Genomic DNA, 23,954 nt, shown 5'->3' with positions numbered 1-23,954 from the left:
AGTTATAAAAGTAGGAGACTTTTTTTCCTATCTAAATTATATATTAATTGCGGTAAAAGAAATCCAAAAAAATAAAAGGTAATTATTTATTAAGCCCTGACTACATTCAAGGCAACATTCTAAACAATGGGGATACAAAAATAAAAGACAGTTCAAAGCCAAATACTAAGTGGCCAGGGAATTGGTGGCCACAGGTCAAATGTACAGTAAATGGAAAAGATATGGAAAAAAGATTAAGAATGGCTAAAGATTAGAGAATGGCTGAAAAAAAGAAAGGAAATAACAAAAGTGAGGAAAAAGAGAAAGTTAAAATAGAGAATTGGGAGGGAGAGCAGATGAAACATATTCAGTAAGTTACTAAGTCCTCAAGCTCGATACAGCTTTATTTAAAGCGTTATTACCTTTTTTTCAAATATCACTTAATTCTCCCAACACTGAATTCTCTTGCTTCTTCCTCTCAGACTGTTTGCCCAGAATTCAAGTCAACAACATAAGAAAATGGTTAAGAAGGTATACCAAATAAAAAGTAGGGGACAACAGCCCTGAAAGGAAAATGAATAACTAGAGTTCTGCAATGATTTTAGAAAATGACTTTAAAAATACCAGTTAGCCACTGCTCACAGTTCTTCGACTGTTTCTTATATTTTAATAAATGGGCATTTCTTTCAGGCAGGCATCAGTCCCTGGCAAATTTTTGCCTATCCAAAAAACACTTTTTAACTAGTAAAAGATCTTCTGAAAATACTTTAAAATTATCTTCCCTATTTTATGTTCCTGTTATTGCTCCACTTCCCACTCTACGAGTTTCCAGATTATCCACCTTAGTTGCAGTAATAGAATTTACACATTTTATCAGGGGCAGTACAATCTACCTGTAAATTGGTCCTCTCACTGGAAATGGGAGAGGAAAGACTATTCCCTGGGCTAACAGCTGTAACTGTGACAATATTACAAAGTGTATGAAATCAAGGCAACTCGTTTAAAACTAGCCAGAAGTTTGTTATCCCTTGGCATTGATAGAACACTGCCAATTAGACATAGTTACCTAACAGTATATTTTCTAAGTGTTTACCTAGTAAACTAGATCCTCCAATAAATCTAGCCATACTTGTTTCTATCATTCTATGAAAGCTTTTATTTGACCTTGTTAGACAATCCAAAAACAATCCCATCTCTTTCCTCTCCTTCAATTAAGAAAAACAAACAAAAACATCCCACAACTGATCTCTCCACTTCTCATTTTGCCCATCTTCCCCAGTGTCTGGGCTTGCAACCTCACTACTGTACCGAAACTATTAGCTAGGTCACCATTAGCTACCAAATCCAGTGACATTTCTTTCAGTTATCATCCACCTCAGACCTTTTACAGATTTTGACAATGTTGATAATCCTCTTCCCCTAGTACATTAATTCTCTTCCTTTGTTTTTGGCATTGTCCCTCCTTCAAGTTGTTCTCTTTGCTCTCTTCCCAAATTCTGTCCTAATCCAGGGTATTCTTCAAACCCTTGAAATTAAAAATGTTCAAAACCAAACTTATCTGTTCCTCCAAACTTGTTTCTTCTTAAGACTTCATTATTTCTGCCTCTGGCACCACAATTAACTCAATCTTTTCCTAGATTTGACTCGTCTCCCTCCCATAATGCACACAGCCAATCAAGATACGCTTTGTTTCAATATTCTTTAAAAGTTCCTTATTAGTTATCAAGTAACGGTCATAGTTCTTTGCTTGGCATTCAAGGCTCTCCACAAGTTATTTCCAGTTTTTTTTCCCCCCATAGTATTCTGCCTCCATATATTCTGCACTCTTGGCAAATTAAACATCATTTAATTCCCCCAACATTGAATTCTCTTGCTTCCTCCTCTCAGACTGTTTGCCCAGGATTCCCTCTATCCTTTAAAACCCAAGTCAACAACATAGACAATAGATAAGAAGGTACACTGAATAAAAAGTAGGTGAGAACAGCCCTAAAAGGAAAATGAATACAACACTAGAGTCCAGCAAGGAATATGAATTATTTTTTTAAAAGAGGTTTGCACTCAAGACATAGTTAAGTATTTAAAGCATATTGAAAACCAAAAAGGGCCTTTCCTAAAATAAACGGATTAAGGCTGATATGGCATCCAAGTCTCATGTAGAGATTTTGGTCCTACATATGGGCTGAGTTGCATTTGAATAAGAAGGTGAACTAATGATTTACTCAGGAGATAACAAGACGACATGGAAGGTTTCAGAGCAGGAGAATGATGTTTTCAGACCCATGCATCACTTTTCTGGGGTCACAGAATTTAGAATTGAAAGGGAAGCTGGAATCATCTTAGTCTAACTAAAGGAGGAAAATGAGACAGAGAAGTTAAATGACTAACTGAACACTCCAAAGTAATAACAGCAGCCGCCTGACTCTAAATCCTGTGTGTTTCTCATCATACTATTCTGGCCCTAAGATGATGACGAATTACTCTGTTCCCACTACAGAACCCTGGGCATTATCACCGTTGACTTGGAGAAGTATGGGAGATTTAAGAGATCAATGAGCAAGAAGTGGAGGGGCTTTCCCCGGGAATGGAAAGACCTGATGGGTTTCAAGCTAACAACGCGGCACCTCACAACACGAAACTGAAAGTTAATTTCCTCCGAGTACTATCTTACAACGAGGGATAAGGAATATTCAGAGTTTATCTTCACTTTTGCAATTAGCCGACTAAAAGGTTCGACTTTCCCAAGTCTCCCTCACTATAACCTCCCAGACGGCTCACGCTTTTACTTTTCTTTTGAAATCTAACAAATTCTTTAAGAGGAATAGGTACCAAGGCGCTCGGATTTTGGAAAGTGACAATCCCCTGCCCGTCTACTGAACAATAAGCGAAGCAGTCCGAAGTCCCACAGAACCTACGGCTGACTTCGGGTAAGCCCTCAATGACACACCTGGTCGTTTTAAATCGAAGTCTTTGATTCCAGTTACAATTTCATCGGCTGTGGCGTAAATTATAAGGAGCTGGCTTATAGTTATTGTTTTAGAACTAAGTACGCCGCCGTCTCTGTCCGAGCGGAGGTGACACGGACCCCCACTCCCGCCTCCCGCCCCCTCAGCAAGAAACCGGGCCCTCTTCCGACCTCTGAGGCAGCCGGGGCACCCGCTCGGTCCTTCCCGGGGCCGAGCCGCCTTTCTCGGGGAACCAGGGCAAGGGGATGCAGGCGGGGCCCGCTCCCTCCCGAGCACCAGGAAGTTTGGGGGGAGGGGTAGAGGGGAGGCGGCTGCGCCCAGCAGGCAGGGCCGGGATGAATGGAAGGAAAGACGGGCGCCCCGATTATCAGCCCTGACCCGCCCTCAGCTCAGGTGAGAAAGGAGGCGGGCCCGCCCCGCCCCGCCCCGCCCCGCCTCCGGTGGCGCTGTCAGCTTCCCCAGGGGTCACCTTAGTATCCCCAGGGCGAGCCCGAAGCCCCCGCCACCTCTACTCCCCCGCGGCTCCTCAGGGGGCGAGGAAAGCCCCGGCGCCCCGCGGTCCCGGGAGACGCCCAGGAAGGCGGGGCGTGCCCACGCGTGCGGCACGGCTGACAGAAAGCAGGGAGGCAGGCGGGCCAGCGTCCACCCCTCAGTCCCCACCTAGCCCGGCCCGGGCTGGGCCGAAGCCTCACTCACCTGAGAGGCGCTACCGTCAGAGTTCGCCAGCGTTCCGGAAAGTCCCCGGATGGAGCGGGTCGCTGTTTGTTTTCGTTCCGGGTGAAACCGGCTCCTCCTTGTTGCCAAATTTTTTAGACCCCCCCCCCCCCCCCCCCCCCCCCCCCCCCCGTCCAGCTTCTCCGCCCACAGCCTCGAGCTGGTGCCGGACCGGGAGGGGGCGGGGACGAAAGGGGAGGAGGGGAGCCCAGACACGGCCTTGGGCCGCGAGGTGGTGAGTGACGTCACGCGGCTCCCCGGCTGCCTCCACCCCTCATCGCTAGCCAACTGATGCTGGGGAGCGCTCGGAGTGGGGCGGTGGGCAAACGAGGGCCGGAGGGCGCTCTCTCTGTGCCCTCTTCCTAGTTCCGGGGGCTGCCGGTCTTTATGGGGCCCTGGGTCAGCTCTGCGAGCCTCCGCTTTTTTATTTGTAAAGTGAGCTCCGTGCGGGAGACTGAGGGAGTGAAGCGGCTCGCCTAGGGTCACACAGCGAGGAGAGAGAAGTCTTCCCGGTCCCCGATTCGGCCCTTCAGCCCCATGACCCCCGACTGCCCCAGCCGGGAGGCGCCTAATAAAGACACAGCTATTTGTTGGAGACAAAGCCGTCTCCTGCCTTTCAGGGGGTCGCTCCCACGAAAAGAAGGGGCAGGGAGTGCAGAGGTGAGTATAAAGTAAGGAGGAAATGCGTACGAAACACTTTTGGGGAGAAAAAACGAGAAAAACTTAAAAATCTCCCAAGTATATGTTTTTTTTATTTTTTTATTTTTTTTTAATTTTTTTTATTTTTTTTATTTTTTATTTAATCCAAGTAGGTGTTAAAGCAATTTTTAAACATTTTTGATAAAGTTCCAATTTCGACCCCTCTCTTGTCCCTAAATAGTAAGCATCCAGGTTTTATACATGTCATATAAAACATATTAGTCCTTCTGAACCGAGAAGGCTCGGATTTTAAAAAATGAAAGAAAGAACATGAAAAAGTATGCTTCAGTCTGTATTCAGACAGTATCAATTCTTTCTCTGGAAGTGGATAAGGCGAATTTCATCCTGACAATCTTTGGGATTCTCCTGGACTATTGTAAAGCGGAGAATAGTTATGTCCTTCACAATTCTTCATCATACACTATTATTTTTTTTTAATTTAATAGCCTTTTATTTACAGGATATATACATGGGTAACTTTACAGCATTAACAATTGCCAAACCTCTTGTTCCAATTTTTCACCTCTTACCCCCCACCCCCTCCCCTAGATGGCAGGATGACCAGTAGATGTTAAATATATTAAAATATAAATTAGATACACAATATATCTTTTCTAGTTTCTTTTACTCTCCCACTCCAGGTCTTCCTGGATTTTTGTAGTATTCTCCTAGCGGGTCTGTGTGCCAATAATCTTTCTGTTCTCCAATCTTTTTGGCAGACTGCCACCAAATTAATATTCTTATAAGTGATTCTTAGGAGTTGAACAAATAAAAATGAGGTCCATACGATTTACTTTTGAAAGCATCAAGACAGCAGCAGGCCCTGGACGTATGAGATCATCAATAAAGGAAACTTTCAATGAGGAATTTTCCCTATCAATACAAGTCAAAGCCTTCTCTATAGCTTGGTTGTCTTAAGAATGATCTGATATGCTGAGAGGTTGTCATCCTATAAGTATTTATTAAATCCCTCCTATGTGCCAGGCACTAAACTAAGTGATTTTACAAATATTATCTCATTTGATCCTCACAACAGCCCTGGGAGATAGGTACTATTGCTATCCTTATTTTACAGTTGAAGAAATTGAGGCAAAAAAGGGAAGTGACTTACAGCTGGTGAGTGAAGTACTCTTTGAATCAATATTTTCCTGACTGCAGACTTAAGAGTTCTGTCCCCTACACCACCTCACAGTCCATTTTGTTTAAATAAAGGAAAAATTGTAAATGATCAACAGAAGAAAGTCAGTTGTATTTAGGGGGATCAGGAAAAGTTTCTAAAAAAATTTGGGTTTCAGTTGGAACTTGAAGGAAGCTAGAGAACTCAGAAAAAGAAGAGAGAGTATTCTAGACAGGGGCAACAGCCAGTGAGAACTGTCCAGAATCTGGAGATGAAGTAGGAATAGAAAAGAAGCTGATGTTGTTGGATTGCAGAGTATGTGGGAGGAATAAGGTTTAAGGAAACTAGAAAGGTAGGAAGGGGCCACCGGAGTTTACTGAGAGGCACGGGGTTTCAGGTTTGACATGGTCAGATTTGGGTTTAAGGAAAGTTATTTGATGGCTTAATGGAAAATGTCCTGAAATGAAGAGAGACTTGAGGCAAAAAGACCTGTCAGCGGGTAGCTGCAATAGTCCAAGTTTGAGATGATAAGGACCTATCTCAGAGTGGGGTCAGTGTCCAAGAATACAAGGGGCACATAAGCAAGAGATTAAGAACTTAAAATCCATAGACTTTGACAGATTGGATATGTGGGGAGGTTTAAAAGAGAATAAAGAATTGAGAATGACACTTAGGTTATTGAACCTGAATAACTGGAGGCTCTGTCACCTTTAAAGCAGCTGTCCAATATGCCCCTTCTTGTCTTCCCATATTGCTACAACTTTAGTGAAGACCCTCATCCCCTCATCTCTGGACTTAATGAAATAGCCTCTTGCTAGGTCTGCCTGCTACAAGTCTCTCCTCACTCCAATCTATCCTATCTTTAATTGCCAAAGTGATTTTTTTAAAGCAAAGGTCTAATTCTGTCATCCTTATACTCAATAAACTCCAGTTGTTCCCAAACACCCAAAATCAATACAAAAATCTTCTATTTGGTATTCAAAGCCCTTTATAACCTAGTTTCCCCCACCATAAATTTCCCAATCTTTATAGCTTATACCCTTCTACATACTCTTAATTCCAGTGACACTGGCGTTGCTGATCCACAAACAAAACATTCCATCTCCCCTCTGGGCATCTTCTCTGGTTGTCCTCCAAATCCAAGGAAGCTCTCTCTCCTCTTTTCAGTCTTTGGTTTCCATTGCTTCCTTCAAGTCTCAAATATCAAATAAAAACCCACCATTTACAGGAAGCCTTTCCCAATCCCTTTTAGGTTGTTTCCTATTTATCCTGTATATTTAGCTTGCTTGTAGAGATTTTTTGCTTGTTGTCTCCCCCATTAGACTGTAAGCTCCTTGAGTGAAAGTACTGTCTTTTTCCTCTCTTTACTCCATCCAGGACCATTGCCAGGCCTCTTGAACTTTGTTGTTCTACTAGACTTTGATGGCCCAGAGAGTGAGGCTATTAACTCAATTCCGCCTCACTTAAATCCAATTCATGAACAGGTCAAGTCATCACCCATGATATCATGGGTTCTCCTCGAAAATGAAGAATGAACAACAACATCCCCATGTTTAGTGCATTGCCTGGCAAATAAGAGGCACTTAATAAATCTTCATGATCAGTCCCCTCAGAAGTGATAGGAAAGTTAGGAAGAGGATTGTGTTGACTCTTCCAACAGTGGAGAAGTCGATCAAACCTGAGGATCACCCACTACTCATGCGCTGGACTTTTTTTTTGTTTTAGGTGTCATCTAAGACTTGAACCTTACTCCCCTAAACCAATTAAATCTTGTGTCTTTTTTGTTTAAAATTAGCTTATATGGTGGGGCTCTTCCAGTCTTCCTGCCAGGAATCTCAATCAAATTAATAGTTTTTGTTGCTCCTACTATGTAGCTATGTAGGTAGATAATGGTCCAAATGTAGGGGAGATAGATCAAAAGCCAGATGAAGGGCATTCTTTTCCAGGAGGAGAAAATCTGCCATGTCTGTCCCAATCTGAAGGATATTGCTGCCTGGTCTTGAGGAAGAGACTGCCCTTTTTCTGTTTTAAGACATGGATTGTGGATACTTCAAGAGAACTGGGACCACTGGAGATAGTAGCATTAGGGCTGAGTCAGCCACAGGCCTCAGACTGGAATTAAAGGCCATTGGCATATGAGTAAACTAAGGGTACAGAAGTGACAGCAGGCCACTACAGAAGTCCTAGGACTATCATCCCATCAATGACCTGCCCCATGATATAATCCTCCAAGGGTAATAAGTGACGTTACCTGTGTACCCAGATGGTGCCCACAAGTGGTGAATATATATGGATTTTGTATGGAACCCAAACATAATATTGATTAGTATCTATGACTTCTATAATTCATTATTATAATAATATATATGATATATTATTGTATATTATATATATGTATATATAAAAAGTATTATATAATGCTTTTTTACTAAGTGCTTAAATGTTCTCTCTGTGTTTGCTACACTGTATGATGTTCTAATCTGTATACCAAGTACTGTGCCTGTTCCTTTACTATATGAAAATTAATAGATATTCACTATGTATTTACAGATTGTACTTGTGACCTGATGTTAGACAGGAACTATAAATTTTCATTAAGAGGAAAATGAAGATTGTCATCTCCAAACCCTTTCCCTCAGATTTTATTAAGTGAATTTCAAGGCCATTTGTTTGATGTAGATACTAACTGCCAGAAACATAAGGAGAAATGAAATTTATTCACTGCTCACTCATCCAATAGGAGGATTTGAAAATTTGGGGGGGGGGAAGAGAAGGAGAAGACAAGACAGTGAGTAAAGTGAAGAACTCTTCTTAGCTGCTTTAGTGTGTTACCTTGATTTTCATTTAAAACTTTTTTGGTTATTTAACTTTTTATATCGTTATAGCAAGTCTCTCGACCTGGATTGAAACCTGAACTTCTTTGTATAGATGCTTCCCAACCCCCATCTTGAAATAATGCCTAGTATAGTGCCTTATTCATAAGAGAGCTCAATACTTATTGATTTGATGCCAGGCAGGCAGGCCTTCTGAAGCTCAAAAAAAGAGTGGGCAGGATGGCAGTAATTCTAGGAATTTTAAAATAGAAAGCCATGAAAACTTGCACTGGAAATATAGCCACAATTAACTGAATCGCTCTCTATAATTATAGCAACTAATCACAGGCCAAAGCATGGCAACATTCTTCTACATGCAAAAATTGTTCTATCTTGATGGGAGTATGAATTATTACTCATCGCAAGGGGGAATTTCCTGTATTTGGTTCCCTGATTAGTAAAGAAAAGCAAAATCCTAGTCTAGGTCTTAGTCTTGGTTATTTGCATAGAATACACAGATCACAAGAGAATTATAATCTTAACTATTTTTACTTGATTAATATAACCCCAAATGCAATAAGCATTTGTTGTTTAGCAGGAAAGTAAGGAACAGATTAAAGTCCCTCTACTCATTATTCTATTGCCAGCCATCTTTCTACCTTCTCCATCTCTTGTCAGTGTCTAATTTTAAAATTTTTTCAAAGGTTTACTTTAGTTACCATTCTCATGGTTAGTATTTTGATGAATCTTATTTTAAGATGAAGTTTGCTATTGAATTTGCAAATTTTCTCTATGCTACCTCTCTGACAGAGCCTGGCTGGTTTAATCACTATCAGGAACTGACTTTGGAATCTTGCTTGCCTTAACGCTTTTGCCTAGAATCCTCTCCTGCTTGTTTCTGATCTAAGATGTTTCCTTCTATCAAAACACAGTTCAAATCTTACCTCTTATATGAATCCTCCTTGTACCTCCCAAAGTGATTCACCAAATCAGTAGTCTCTCCCTCCATTTAATTCTTAAAGTGCTTATTGTCCATTTAGAACATTGTATATGAGAAGTGTTTTATCTTTTTGTAAATATGACAGATCTACTCAAATAGATTATAAGAGTAAGTTTCTCTATGAGGGCCTCATTTCCTAAATATGTAAGGAACTGAGTCAAATTTATAATAAATAAATAAATAAATAAATGAATGAATGAATAAGAGTCATTCCCCAGAGCTATAAAAATCATGTTTTATCCTTTGACCTAACAATATCATTACTAGGCATATAGATTTAAAAAAAAAAAAAGGAAAAGATATATATGTTCAAAAATATTTATAGCAGCTTTTTTTTTCAGGGCAAAGAAATTGAGGGAATGCCCATTAATTGGGAAATGGCTGAATAAATTATAGTATATATTTATGATGGAATATTATTGTTCTATAAGAAATGATGAGCAGAATGCTCTCAGAAATATCTGGAAAGTCCTCTATGAACTCATGCAATATATTGTGTATTGTGTACAAACAGCAAAGTTGTGATGATCAGCTGTGGATGAATTTGCTGTTCTCAGTAATACAATGACTTAAGATTCTTCTGAAGGACTTATGATGAAAAATACTATCCATACCCAAAGAACTGATTATGTTTGAATACAAATTGAAACATACACCTTTTTAAAAGTTTATTTTTCTTGATCAGATTTTTTGGGGGGAGGGAATCTATGTTTTCTTTCACAACATGATTTTTATAGAAATGTTTTGTGTAATTTACATGTGCTTTCTCAATGTGGAGAGTCAATGTAAGAGAGAATCTGGATCTCAAAGTTTTAAAAAGACATTTAAAAAACTGTTTTACATGTAACTGGGATTAAAATATTAAAAGAAAGAAAGAACTAATGGCTTTTATTTCTTTTTGGCTGTAGTAATTTAGAGAAGATATTTATGTAGATATTTATGTTCAATGCATGTTAGGCATGATTTGATTTAATGATTATTCAATTTGTGGTAGCCTGGAAAAGTTATAAGGAAGATTGGTAAATTGAGTTATAAGGGTGCAAAGGCAATATTTATAAATAGTAGTTCTGAGGAAGGTACTAACTTCTCTCCCATTCTTTCTAAATGACTTTTTTGGTATCATAGTATGGTTTATTATACTGTTGATTACAGTTGGTTCTCCTTGAAAGAGGTGTGAGCAAGCCAGGCAACCAGCCAAGTCAGTCAAATTTGGCAAGGCTGTGAGACTAGGGAAGTCTGGTGCCCCTGGTTGGCTTTCCCTGTGTGTGTTCCCTTATGTGTATGTTATGTGGGCTTTGTTGTGCCATAAGATCCAGAACTGGAGGTGGGTTGGGCCACAGCGCCAACTTCTTAAGGTACCAGGTACAAAAATCACTGAAAAGCGTGGGCTGGTGCGTCACAAAGCCACCCCAAGGCAGCCTCCACATTTTCTGCATCTTTACTCTCTCAGATATGTTTGGGTCATGATGTAAAAGTACACTTGTACACACCTTCCCTGATGAAACCCGCAAGGTGTCCCATTAGAGGAATCCGTCTTAGAAGACAGACACTCCCCTCGAGAAATCTGCCCCACAGAGCCAGCTGTGGAAACACTGGAGACAAGACAAAAGTCACTGATCTGGAAAGAGGAACCAGAGCTGTAGTGACACAGCTGCAGCAGGTGGTGAAAGCTGGCCAAGCTCCTCAGCCTTGAGAGTGGGCAGAAGTCAGTAAGTTCGGTGACCAGCCAGAAGCGACACAGCTCCACAAGGCCCAGTAGGTTACTGTTATATCAACTAGAATACACTCCACAGTCTTGAGGGAGACAAGGTTATAGTGCTGTAACATCAGAAAACTGCCCTACTCTTGTACAACATTTGGATGAATCACTGTGGCTTCTTTAGAACTTCTCAGTTGGCTTTGGATTCAGGGAAATGAGATGTGCGTTCCAAAGAAAACAGAAATCCCACATACATGGTTTATGATTCAGGATGAAATGAATAGAAGCAGAAGAACAATTTAAACAATAATAACAACATTAGAGAGCAATAACTTTGAAAGGCTTGAGAATTCTGATCAATGCATGACTAATGTCAACTGGACCGGAACTGTCCTCTAAGCCGGAACTGGCTTCTAATCTATGGTTGGCTAGAAACAGGAGAGTCAGGACACAAATAGCTTAATTTCAGAATGAAGCAAAAATTACACCTGCAGGTGGAAGCAATCCTCCTCTAAGGAGGGCTTAATCCTGAGGATGCTGAGGCAATTTGTATACACAATACAAGCATTCCTAAGCTTTGAGACCCCTCTCATGGTTGGAGTTTCTTGAGTTTTAATGGGAATCATCACTGTCTCAACTCTTGGAGGACATGGCCACCCTGCCACATACAGAGGCAGAGTTCTGTGCCAAGTACAGGAGCATAATACCCGTCAGTAACAAGTAACAGGGATTGTGCACATGTGATGACCCTGGGAAATAGATTCCTCAATAAACACCTGGTGCTGGCCCAGGCCATACACTTTGCCAAGGGCAATATCATGCAAAATGCAAAGGATTATTGTTAGGCCAAACTCAGCACACAGCCTATTTGCTAGACTTTAGCTCTGGAAAACAGGGTTTCCCCAAAATATTTTAGCAACAATCATAATTACAGAAGATTCTGGATGAAATGTGCTGCTTACCTGCTGATAGATCTTTGAATAAAGACTAATTTTATTTTTCCCTTTTGGAAATGGCTAACACAGGAATTAGTTTTACTTAACTATGGATATTGTAATAGGGGGTCTGTTTTACTTCTTTTCTCAATGGAGAAAAGAAAGAGGAAAAAAAAGTTTTATTTTAAAAAAGAAATTTAATTTTAAAAAGATATATTATTCAACCTCCTTATTTGAATATGAGATAACAGACCTAAAGCAGAACAATTTATTTGCTCAAGGACATAGTTGTTGTTTGTCCTTTGTTCTTGAAGAAGACCATGACATCAGGGAGGTAACACCATGATGTGCCAGTGAACCAGATTTAAGTGAGAGTGGTTTGAGCAAAGTCCCCAGCCTCACTTTCTCCTCCAGAGCCACCTGGATCCTGTGGCAAGATATAGATCAAGAAAACTGGAGATAGTCACAGATGCAGTGGGGAGACCTTTTTAAGCTAAGTTCTTCAACGAATTTCACTGTGACTGAGGCAAAGGAAACAGTAGTAGTTTAGTGACAGAGCAATGACTAGAACATGACTTCTTCTAAGGTTGTGATACCTAAGTGATACTTCCTACATAAGAGGCACTTTAGAGTGGCCCAGAGTGAAAGCATGTTTCAAAAGTGTTAAGAATCTAAGCACAATGGAAAAGAGGGAAACAAACAGCTGTGTGTGGGAGGTAGTCGAGCCACAGAAATCCTTGTATCTGACACCTCTCAGGCAAGTTTGAGAAGTGTTCTTACAACTGATGCTCATGAGATCGACAGGTCATAAGTTGGGTGAGAAGATTCAGAGAGAGCTAAGGCTGGAATTTCAACTCCAACAGTTAGAGGTAGGGAAGAATTTGGGCTTTGTTCTAGGTCCCATGAAGGAAAAGAGATTGTAAGAAGAGAAAAGAAGAGAAAAGCTAGGAAAGATAGATTTAAATGGCCTGGGAGCAGATATTATGAACAATTATTATATATATAGTGGAGATTTTTGGCAGTCTGGTAAAGTCTATAGATCTGCTCTGAGAATAATGTTTTAAAATGCATAAAATATGAAGGATAACAAAGAAAAATATGTTATAATAAAAATGTAATTTCCCCCCCCCCTCATTTAAGTTCCCAGACTTGCTGAAATCTGTCATGAGGTTAAAATATTTGCCCTAGAGTTTGGGGAATCAGTGTGACTCCAAACACAACAATCATCATTATTTTTTCCTGTCATCTTAGCCAATCTGACAGGTGTGTAGTGGTATCTTAGAGTTGTCTTAATTTGCATTTCTCTGATTAATAATGACTTGGAGCATCTTTTCATACGACTAGAAATAGTTTCAATTTCTTCATCTGAGAATTGTCTGTTCATATCCTTTGACCATTTTTCAATTAGAGAATGGCTTGATTTTTTATAAATTAGAGTTAATTCTCTATATATTTTGGAAATGAGGCCTTTATCAGAACCTTTGACTGTAAAAATAATTTTCCCAGTTTATTGCTTCCCTTCTAATCTTGTCTGCATTAGTTTTGTTTGGACAAAAAATTTTCAGTTTGGTATAATCGAAATTTTCTATTTTGTGATCAGTAATGATCTCTAGTTCTGCTTTGGTCATAAAGACCTTCCCCTTCCACAGGTCTGAGAGGTAAACTATCCTGTGTTCCTCTAATTTATTAATAATTTCATTCTTTATGCCTGGGTCCATGAACCCATTTTGACCTTATCTTGGTGTACGGCGTTAAGTATGGATCAATGCCTAGTTTCTGCCATATTAGTTTCCAATTTTCCCAGCAATTTTTATCAAACAGTAAGTTCTTATCCCAAAAGCTGGGATCTTTGGGTTTGTCAAAGACTAGGTTGCTATATTTGTTGACTGTTTTATCCCTTGAACCTAATCTATTCCACTGATCAACTAATCTATTCCTTAGCCAATACCAAATAGTTTTGGTAACTGCTGCTCTATAATATAATTTTAGATCTGGTACAGCTAAGCCACCATCATTTGATTTTTTTTTCATTAATTCCCTTGAAATTCTTGACCTTTTGTTTTTCCATATGAACTTTGTTGTTATTTTTTCTAGGTCATTAAAATAGTTTTTTGGGAGTCTGATTGGTATAGCGCTAAATAAATAGATTAGTTTAGGTAATATTGTCATCTTTATTATATTTGCTCGCCCTATCCAAGAGCATTTAATATTTTTCCAATTGGTTAGATCAGACTTAATTTGTGTTAAAAGTGGTCTGTAATTTTGCTCATAAAGTTTCTGATTTGAGTTACAAAGAGAAATTCCATTTAAAATAACTACTGTTCTTTATTTTTCTCAGAATTTGGCCAGTGATTAAGAAGTAAACATCTTCCTTGAGAGGGTCTGTAAATCAATGGACTGAGATAGGGTCAGGATGAATTATTGTTTAGTGAGAGAAATGTTGGTAGCTGTAAAGAAGAATACAAGACCAAGGAAGGATCTGGGGAAGAATACTAGGATAAGAGATAACCTAGTGGCTAGGCTAAAAAAGGCATAGGGATCAACATCTTGTAACAGGATGCTACAAGATTAATGAGGAAACTACATAATGTGTTGACCTACAGTATTCTGTGGGCTGATATCTTTTCAAGGTAGTTTTTATGAATCTGCAGACATTCATTCAATATACCCCAGTTCAGACTAAAACCTCTCACTTCTCGGTGACTTTCCCTTTTCTCTAGATTGTTTCTTCACAAAGTAACAAGAAATACACAGGTAGAAAACAAGCAGTTTTGACTGTTGTCAGTTCTTTTTAATTATCTTATTAACGAATTATCTGATTAATGAATGTGCAAGACACCATACTAGTCATTGGGAATACAAAAATAAACAGTTTTCTCCTTGAAAGAGTTTATGTGGGGATAAGACAGCAAAGGAAAAAAGTCTATTTCAAAGTGACCTAGGAAATTTTGAGGAAAGAAAAGGCTCTTTAACTGGTTGAAGAATAGGGTGGAGCATAAATCTGGAAAGGTTTCACATGGAAGATGACATTTAAGCTGTGCCTTGAATAAAAAAATAAACAATTTTGAGAGAAAGATAAAAGATGAAATGTAGAATCTGAAAAACAGATAGTAGCCCGGTTTGGCAAGAATACAGAGTGCTTTAAAGGAAACTCCTATTAAATGCCTGAGAAAGCAGGTTAGAGCTAGATTGTGAAGGACTTTAAATGGCAGACTAAGGAATTTGTGCTTTATTCTGGAGTTCATACAAAATCTGAAGATTTTTCAAGCAGGGAAATGACACGGTCAGATGGTTATTTTGACAATTTTTAGATGGGTTAAGGATGAGGAAAGAAGAAGTCAATTAGTTTCTATTTCAGTAGAAGAGAAGGCATGTGATGAGGACCCAAACTAGGGTGATAATGATGTAAATAGAGGAAAGGACTGATGTGGGAACTGTTGAGGAGGTAGAATTGATAACACTATATGATTTTGGATAACCCTATTGCTAGTGAGAACACCATCTCATTTCCATTTACTCTTGTAACCTTCCATCATTCTTGACTTCTCCTTCTCCTTTAACCAATCAGTTTCCAATTCTTCTAGATTCCAGCCATGACAATAAGGGGACCTCTGAAAAATAACTGACCCCTATTGACAGTTGAAGTTAAACCTCAACCTCAACTGTCAATAGGGGTCAGTCTCTTCTCTTAGGAGATGGAAAGCAAAGATCATTCAGGAACATCAAATCCAAGCCTCTGCCATTTTGCTAGAGCCACACCCCAGGTCAGTACTCTTACGTCTGACTTTAGTCAGACTTTACAAGACTGTGGGGAAGGTTATTTGATTCTCTAAGACCTGAAATATGAATCTTTTGGTGCTCATCAATTTATAAATTAAACTGTTTTATGTTTTGAGCTTTACAAGCCATTTTATAAAGGGAATTGATGTCTAGCCTTGGGAAAATATCAGCTAGTAAGCCACAGGGTCTATATTGGTGGGGACAATGAGCCAGAAAAATAAAATGTCCCTGAAGGAGAGAATAATTGAATAATACTTATCTTTTCCATTGTTTTGCTTAATATTGAGGAGTTGTGCTTGTGGTTGTGAATAAACTGAGAAGAGAAATAGTGAAAGGGACGAATATTAGATTGGCCTTTACTATTTTAAAATTGTTTTACTTTTTTTAAAATTGAAGAAAAAACTAACATCAAACCACCTTCAAATGTTTAAACATTAGCTAACTTCAATTTCATTTTAAGGACAGTGAAAGGATTTTGAAAACTCTTCCTATATGGAAAACTACATGGAGATGTATTGGGAAATTTTTCAAGTACCATTTGTAAAAAACATTTATTAAGCACCTATTGCATTGAAATTATTATGTTAGTAAGAGGTTACAGGGAGAAAAAGGTTTTCCCAGTGGTCAGAATATATCACCCGATGAAGGGGCTTTGCTACTGAAAAAGTATACCTAATAAAGGCACTGATGAAGAGTAAATAGGAAGAGAACAACGACCTGGCTTTTTGCTTGCCTTTTGTACTGGCTCCAATTAACTTATATTCTAAGCCAGAGAGGAGTTTGGGAATGTCTAACCCTAAGTGATCTGGATATCTGGAAGAGAGAGATCCAGGCCCTCTGCTAAAACATAAAAGGAAAAAAGACTTCAGATGGCTCTCTGCTTGACTTTTAGCTGGACTTAGCAGCTATGCCTTATAAGGTCCTTATTAAAAAGTGCTAGCCTGGGATCAGGGTGACCCTCCTCTAAATAGCTTTGACACTTAAAGTTAGACTTTGCCAATATCCTTTCTAGTTTAACATGCAAATGAATTGGAACTAAAGAGAAAATAAGCAAAGAAGAGAATTTTTGTGTTCCCATATTCCTGCCCTTATTACAGATAGCTACCAGGAGCAAAACCTGTAGCTTTGTGACTATATTTTAGCCTCAGAAAAGCATTGCTATCTCTCCATAAGAATATGAGGCATAGGAAAATAATTGTTCTGGGGAAGTAGATCTTGTTGCTTGTCTTGCCAGCAGACAAACCTTAGCTCTGTCACCTTTTGATGGAGTGGGTCTCTGGGAAACTCCCTTTTCCCTGGTGCTTCCTCGCTCTATCTACTAGGACATGTTCTGTATTACTAATAGGTTCCCCCAGTGTCTGCAGGAGGAAACCTCCTTTTCCTCTAGCTACTTATGAATTCCCCTTCTGTTTGTTTCCTTTTTACTTTAGTTTTCTGACTTAACCTGGAAGCCACAGGTTCCAACGTTTTGTTGTCAGTCATCCTAATGAAGTATAAGAATGGCTGTGAGCCATTTGGAGTGACCAGACTGTGTCTAAGGTGGGATCACTCCTTTTGGGGTCTTTTCCCCTTTAGTACAGGGCCTTGTAAGACCATGAAGGGTCTGGAGGTCTAGAACTAGATGCTAATGAACAGCATCTCCCACCAGCAAGCAGCAACAGCAGCTGAGAGCGGGCAGGAGAGCAGGCTGGTGGCAAGCAAGGAAAGAAAGTGGAAGGAAAGAAAGGCAAGTAAAGAAGTGGCAGCAGAGAGAAAGCTCCCAAGGAAGAGATGTCAAGTGGTCTTTACTAAGACTGTACATAGTAGGAATACAAAGCGAAAATGACTAGCTATCTTACAAAAGACTGTTTATATCTTAGCAAGGTTTGAATAGTAGTCTCACAATGGAGAGTGGTGATAAGTTAATCATTTTGTAATACGTACTAGGATTCTTCTATATTTAATTTGCTAAAGGCAAAATTGCACAAGCATTCTTTTTTTTTAATGTGAGAATAGAACTGTTCCATAGGGCTCATAATTTTACATTGAGTAACTTTTCACTTCCCCCTTTTTAGGGACACTCTAGACCAGAATTGTTTGGAGAGTACAGAGTTGAGGTAAAATGTAAAATGCCAAATTAGTAATATGGAAAGTTGAAATATGTTCTGTTGCCCAAGGCAACAGGGAAGAGTGATGAGCTGATGAAATTAGGTATTAGGAAGCCTGATTTCCCCAACTAAAGATCAAGTTCTCTCAGAACTGAAACAGGGCAAATCACAGTGGCAAATAAAGGACAGAGACTAACACAGGTTACCAGTTCTGTGTTCTCAGACTAATGGCGCTCAGTTAGCTGGTGCTCAGCTTAGATAAAGTGGGAGAGACCAAAACCAAGAGCAAACTCAAAGGAACAATATAGACATAAACTTCAAACAGGTAAATTTACGGAAGATTTCATAAGATAATAAGGTTGAATACAAAAAAGGCAACTTGGTCTTGTTTTTGTTTGGATTCTTTTTATTTGGTCAATTATTAAACATCAGAAGGATATGGTCACATCTATAGACATTCATAACCGTTTTTTAAAAGTTGTTTTGCTTATATATAGGTTGTTTTTTGTTCTTTGATATACCATGTTTATTCTCTAATTGATCTTGTTTGAGGAAAATAAGTAACTTTTAAAAATACTTATAAAGCTCTGAGTCACACTAATTATTCTAAACTCAAACAACTAAAATCATTACTTTTTAAAACCTGTCCATTAATATTGATTTCTACACTAATCTCTAATAAAAAGATATAGACAGAAGATATTTGCCAGTCACTTCTGATGCTCCCCTGGCTCCCACAGATTTATCCTGATCCTGGTACATAGTAGGCACTAAATAAATGCTTTTTGACTTTTGAGAAGTATTGTAACACAAACAAGCTCCAGGAAATAACAATCAATAGCCAGGGAATTCATACATGTATAGAAACACAACAAACATAGTCAAGTCAATTGCAGTGATGCTGAATTGGTCTGTCTCAAGGAGCCACTGAGGTTGACCTGTCTTGATGGCAGGTTAGGATATGGAGAGATCTGAGGTCTACTTCCAGCCATTTTAAGGGCTAAAGACCTTGTACTTTGAAATAGTAAAGATGCCCTTAGTGTGAACTGGAAAAGCTGATAACTCAGTGGGGGTAAAAAAAAGTAGTGGCTACCTGCTCAGTGTCAGTTTACTTTCCATTATAAAATCCTATCAGGATTATTTCAGGTAGCTTCCCAAGACAGAGTTGTGAAAAGGGGCAGTGCCTTCATTTCTACCCCATCTGTGTCGCAGCCTAAGTATAAAGCATTTAAAGCCTTGATCCTTGATTGGAAGGCTGAGCTTGGGTTTAGGCTACATACTCTCCTTATCTTAGGTGAATGAGAACTTATCCTGAGATGACCTTATGAGCTTGAGAGGAAGAGGATCTGAGTCCCATAAAGATGGAGCTAAATAGCAATTCTTCTAGAGCTCTTGGGGAGCATGGCTCTCAAAAAGAGGACCGCCTTAGCCCTGGCCATTTTACCAGTAGAAGTGTTTAGACAGTGCAGAGTTGAGGTAAAATGTAAAATGCCTAATTAGTAATACGGAAAGCTGAAATATATTCTGGAGAAATTTAAATAGCTGCTTCCCAATAGATTATGACAATTGTTATAAATCAGATTATTCAATCCACTTTTTAAGATGGATTGTTATCCATTATTTTTGTTAATATACACTGTGAGTTTAGCCAATCCCCAAATTAATTGTCATTTACTCAACATGATATGCAAAAAGTCTCAGCCATTTAAATCAAGGACAGTTAAATTCAAGCTGACTCATGCTATGCCTTTTATAGATCCAATCTCTTGTAAGCTGTGCAGGAAGTTCCAATGTTAAGAAAGGAAGGGGCTCCCAGACCTATATGCCAATGAACTGGTCCCATATCCCTCTACCTTATTACCTCTTATGCACATATATCTTCAAGTTTCCTGATTGACAAATAGGGTTCACCAGAAATTACCATTTCCTCTCTTTGAATCATCATTTTTTGGGGGAAGGGATTCACACATATACACAAACACACATATACATACATGCATGTATATATGTATATATTTTCTCTAAATTACGGGCATGTATATATGTATATATTTTCTCCAAATTACATGTTAAGACAATTTATTAACTTTTTAAAGTTTTGAGTTCCAAATTTTATCTTTCCCTATCTCTTCTCCTGTCTCTTAAAATGATAAGCAATCAAATATAGGTCATGCATGTGCAAATCATATAATATTAATCATTTTGTAAAATATTCAAAAGAAAAAGAATGAAGGAAAGTGAAAAACAGCATGCTTCAGCATTCAAACATATTAGTTCTTTCTCTAGAGGCAGATAGTAAGCTTTATCAGTTTGGAATTGTTTTGAATCATTGCACTGCTGAGAATAGCTGAGTCATTCACAGTTCTCCATCCAACACTGATGTTACTGTGTATGACTTTCTTCTGGTTCTGTTCACTTTACATCAATTCATGTAACTCCAGGTTTTTCTGAGATCATTCTGCTTATCATTTCTTATAGCACAATAAGTGAATTATTGCTATTTTGATCCCAAGCTCAGGAGAAAGCAATAATAATTCACACAGATAAGAGCACAGGTTACACGTAAGATAAGCGAGTTGGATTAAGGTTCCTCCCAGCATTAAATTATATAACTTTGTATAACAGAGGTGATAGAACTAATTCTGCTGTGTGGCCATTCTGGTAAGCAACAGGCGCAGTTACATATAAATAATAGATCACAGTTTAAAGGAGTTATCCTTCTCAGGGTTTGCATTTAAGCAGAAATTAAAAGCTTTAAACTTTTTAAAAAATAATAATAAATAATAATACAGTTCTAAACTTATTAACCACTGGGAGGCTTAAGGGAAGTAGGTGTAGAACCTTCCCTGAAATCACATGAATTCCAATGTCCAGTCCAGGCCCTAGAAACTGAGGGAGGTAGTAGTGAAGAGATACATAGACTAGGTAAAGCTGGCAGTAAGTGAAGAAGCCATATGTTTACATACTCTGCTAACTACAGAAGCCTACACCCTAGAGATACTGATGAATGTGAAAGCCAAGGCTAACTAGACGAAATCAACTATGAGTCCTTTTCTAAAATGATCCTCAAAGTCCAGCTCATAACTGCTCTTTAGGAAGTCCTAGATATTTCACCCCCACATCTAAGAAAATCAAAAGAACTGATTTTGGGGGGAGGGAAGGTTACTGAAATCATCTCAAATGTAAGAATAGCGTTTATCACTTACACTTAGTCATGTAGCTTATTGCCATGCTTTCACAGTTGCTGTTGGCTACAAAATGTGTTGAGAACTAAAAATATAGTTTGACCACAAAAACCACCTGTTAATTTTCACTTCTCTAGGAAGAAAAAATAAACTGCTGTCTCACACCCTGCATGTATAAGGATATTGAGGGAGTGGAGGTTTTTAAATTTGTTTTTTGTTCTTTGATTATTTTTATTTGGAGAAAAAAGGAGGGAGAAATAGGAATGAAGGAAAAAGGGAAGAAGGGAAGGGGTAAAGAAAGGAAGGCTCATAATCATACTGTACAGCCCTGGAGAGTCCCTACCCCTCAGGCTTCCAGAAAGCTGCTCCTTGTTTAAGGCATTTTGTGATCAGCTTCCCCTCTTAATCACAGTTTCAGAGGCTCTCCATTGTTCTGTGTCTTTTACTAATTAGACCAACTAGAGGTCTGTTAGTTTAAAGCAAAGACATTTACTCAAACAGCAAAGCAAATTTAACATTATTGGTCTACCTGTCAGCTAGAGGAGGAGATGGGGGGGAAGGAGGGGAAAAAATTTGGAACAAAAGGTTTTGCAAGGGTCAATGTTGGGAAAATTACCCGTGCATGTGCTTTGTAAATAAAAAGGTTTAATTAAAAAAAAAACAGCAAAGCAAAAAAGTGGGATTCATAGTCCTCCCCCAACATACAGACAGAGAACCAGTCAGCCACAGGTGTATCACCTGTGAGGGAGGGCACACTACAGGGAACTCTTTGGAAGGGACACCGTATAAAGAACTAAGATGATCAGGGAGAAGTCATAGCTCTTGATGTTAGCCCAGTGGTTGGCACAATAGGTGCTTAATAAACGTTTAGTGGATTGGATTGAATTGGATTGCTACCAATTATCATATTACTGGTGCTCTCTGCTACCATCTACTGGTCATTCACCATAAAGCAGCTTCTTTGCTGAACGGTTGTTCCCCTTCCTAGGATCTTAGTTCATAGTCCCAGATTGTTTTATCTCTCAAAAGGTCATTTATACCTGCCTTTCTAAATTATTAACAGAAGAAATTCTGTTCTATTCTTTAGACTTTTTCAATCCAACTCTTCTCTGAGTCATTTTTTTAAAAATTGGTCTAAAACTGATTTTATTACTATTTTAAAAATTTAGGAAGGAAATTCCTTTCACAAATACAGATTAACAACTACTCTACAATTTAAAATCTTAAAAATTTGCCAGTGGTATTCATAAGTAAAATGAGTTGTCCAGGGTCTCATAGTATATGTCAGAGATGAAACTTAAACCTGGAGCCTTCTCACTCAGAAACTGGTTTTCTTTTACACCATGCTGCCTTGCTTATTGGAAGCATGATCAGAAAATTTCCTTTAATGTATACAAGATGGAAGCAAGACCAAGTAAGAAAAAATTAATGTGAGAACATAGCAAAACACATGTCAAATAGTGTCAGGAATGTAAACAAATTCAGAATAAGCTGAGGGTAGTGAGGAAAGCTAAGGACAAAAAAAGGAGGAATTTTTCCTCTTTTGGGAGCAAAAAAAAGGATTCAGGAAGGGGGTGGAACTTTGCTTGAGATAAAAGGAAAATTTTACTGTTATTTTCTGCAAAGAAGAAACTACTTTTATACCAAAAGTGACAAAACAAAAATGCCTAATGGAAATCTGATACCCAAAATAAGTAAAGAGATAAATAGTTAAGAGAACACCTAGCTGACCTTGATCAACCCAAGACACTTGATTCAAAATAAATTATATCCTCTGGTCTTAAAAGAACTGATAGATTGTGAACTGGCCAATTGCCAACCTCCTGTCAGAGATATTTTTAAAAGCTCATGGAAAATGGAAGATGTTCTGAGATGCTGGTGAAGGGCAAATATCTTAAAACTTCAAAAAAGGGAAGAGGTAAACTATAGTCCAAGGAGCTTGACTTCAATTCCTGGGAAAATTCTAAAACTGGTCATTTAAAAAGATGGTTGGTGAATACCTGGAAAGGGAAGCAATAATTATATAAAGAACCATCAGAGCTTCATCAAGAGCAGGTCATTCTAGAATAACCTCATTTCTTTTTTGGATATGATTACTAAATAAAAGAAGATGGGATTGCTTTGAATATAATTTATCTAGGTTTTAACAAAGTTTTTGATAAAGTTCCTCAAATTGTTCTTGTGAAAAAGATGGACAGATAAGGATTAGAAGAGAAAGGAATATGCATTTATATAGCATTTACTATGTGCTAAGTGATTTTTGTACACATGTCTTATTTAAATCCCCACAATAGTCCTATGAAGTAGGTGCTATTGTTATTATCCCATTTCACAATTGAGAAAAATGAGTCAAACAGAAGCTAGTCAAGTGACTTGTCCAAAGTCAAGCAGTGTCTGAGGCTGTGATTTGAACTCAGATCTTCCTGACTCCAGACCCAACACTCTATTCATTGAAATCATCTACCTCTGACCAGACAACAATTTAATTGGATTGATTCAGAACTAGTTGGATGGCTGAATTTATAAAGTATTAATATAAATGTAAGCCAGACGTCTATAGGGGAGTGCCTAAAAAAAGCCTTAGTTTTGTGCTGTTTTATCAGTTTTATCAATTATTTATATAATCCCACCTCTAGGCTCAGGGAAATAATCCTGACTGATGCTCTGTAAAACTAACTGTTAAGGGAGATGTGACCCTTGATTGAATGAGAACAACACACTAGTGTATTTGTGTGGAGGCAGACAACTTCAGAGAAGGAGCTTTAGAGAAGCAGTCATGAAAGACAAACATAACCGTTTGAATAGCAGATTGGAGAACTTCCTAGAGTCACAGACGTGTGGGAAAGTTAATCCCAATCATGTTCTAGTTATTCTAACTAGTTCTGGGGGTTAACAAAAGAACATGCCTGGGATGAGGGCTTGGGATCTCAAGGTGCGAATAGAGAGATAAAAAACATGGCATGGATTCAGTTCCTAAACTTCT

At 38.6% G+C, this 23,954-nt stretch overlaps 1 protein-coding gene and 1 long non-coding RNA gene across 6 annotated transcripts in view; one reads left to right on the top strand and one right to left on the bottom strand.

Annotated features, from left to right (window-relative positions):
- NUB1 (negative regulator of ubiquitin like proteins 1) overlaps positions 1–3,743 on the bottom strand; it is a 49,527-nt gene extending 45,784 nt beyond the window's left edge. The window contains exon 1 of one of the 4 annotated variants that reach the window (XM_031939451.1): positions 3,639–3,743. The gene's annotated coding sequence lies outside the window, so the exon portion shown is untranslated. Of the gene's footprint in view, positions 1–2,923; positions 3,205–3,411; positions 3,610–3,638 lie in introns of those variants that run through there. The other 3 variants (XM_031939447.1, XM_031939448.1, XM_031939449.1) reach the window with 3 other exon arrangements.
- Positions 3,744–3,852: 109 nt separating this feature from the next.
- The window catches only part of LOC116419422, a 50,764-nt gene continuing 30,662 nt past the window's right edge, over positions 3,853–23,954 (top strand). The window contains exon 1 of one of the 2 annotated variants that reach the window (XR_004229733.1): positions 3,853–4,316. This is a non-coding gene — a long non-coding RNA (uncharacterized LOC116419422). Of the gene's footprint in view, positions 4,317–15,559; positions 15,684–23,954 lie in introns of those variants that run through there. The other variant, XR_004229732.1, reaches the window with a different exon arrangement.

The sequence above is a fragment of the Sarcophilus harrisii genome, chromosome 5, assembly GCF_902635505.1.
Source record: "Sarcophilus harrisii chromosome 5, mSarHar1.11, whole genome shotgun sequence".
NCBI lineage: Eukaryota > Metazoa > Chordata > Mammalia > Dasyuromorphia > Dasyuridae > Sarcophilus > Sarcophilus harrisii.
The sequence above is the reverse complement of the archived record's forward strand: the minus strand, read 5'-3'. Positions and strand labels throughout refer to the sequence as shown.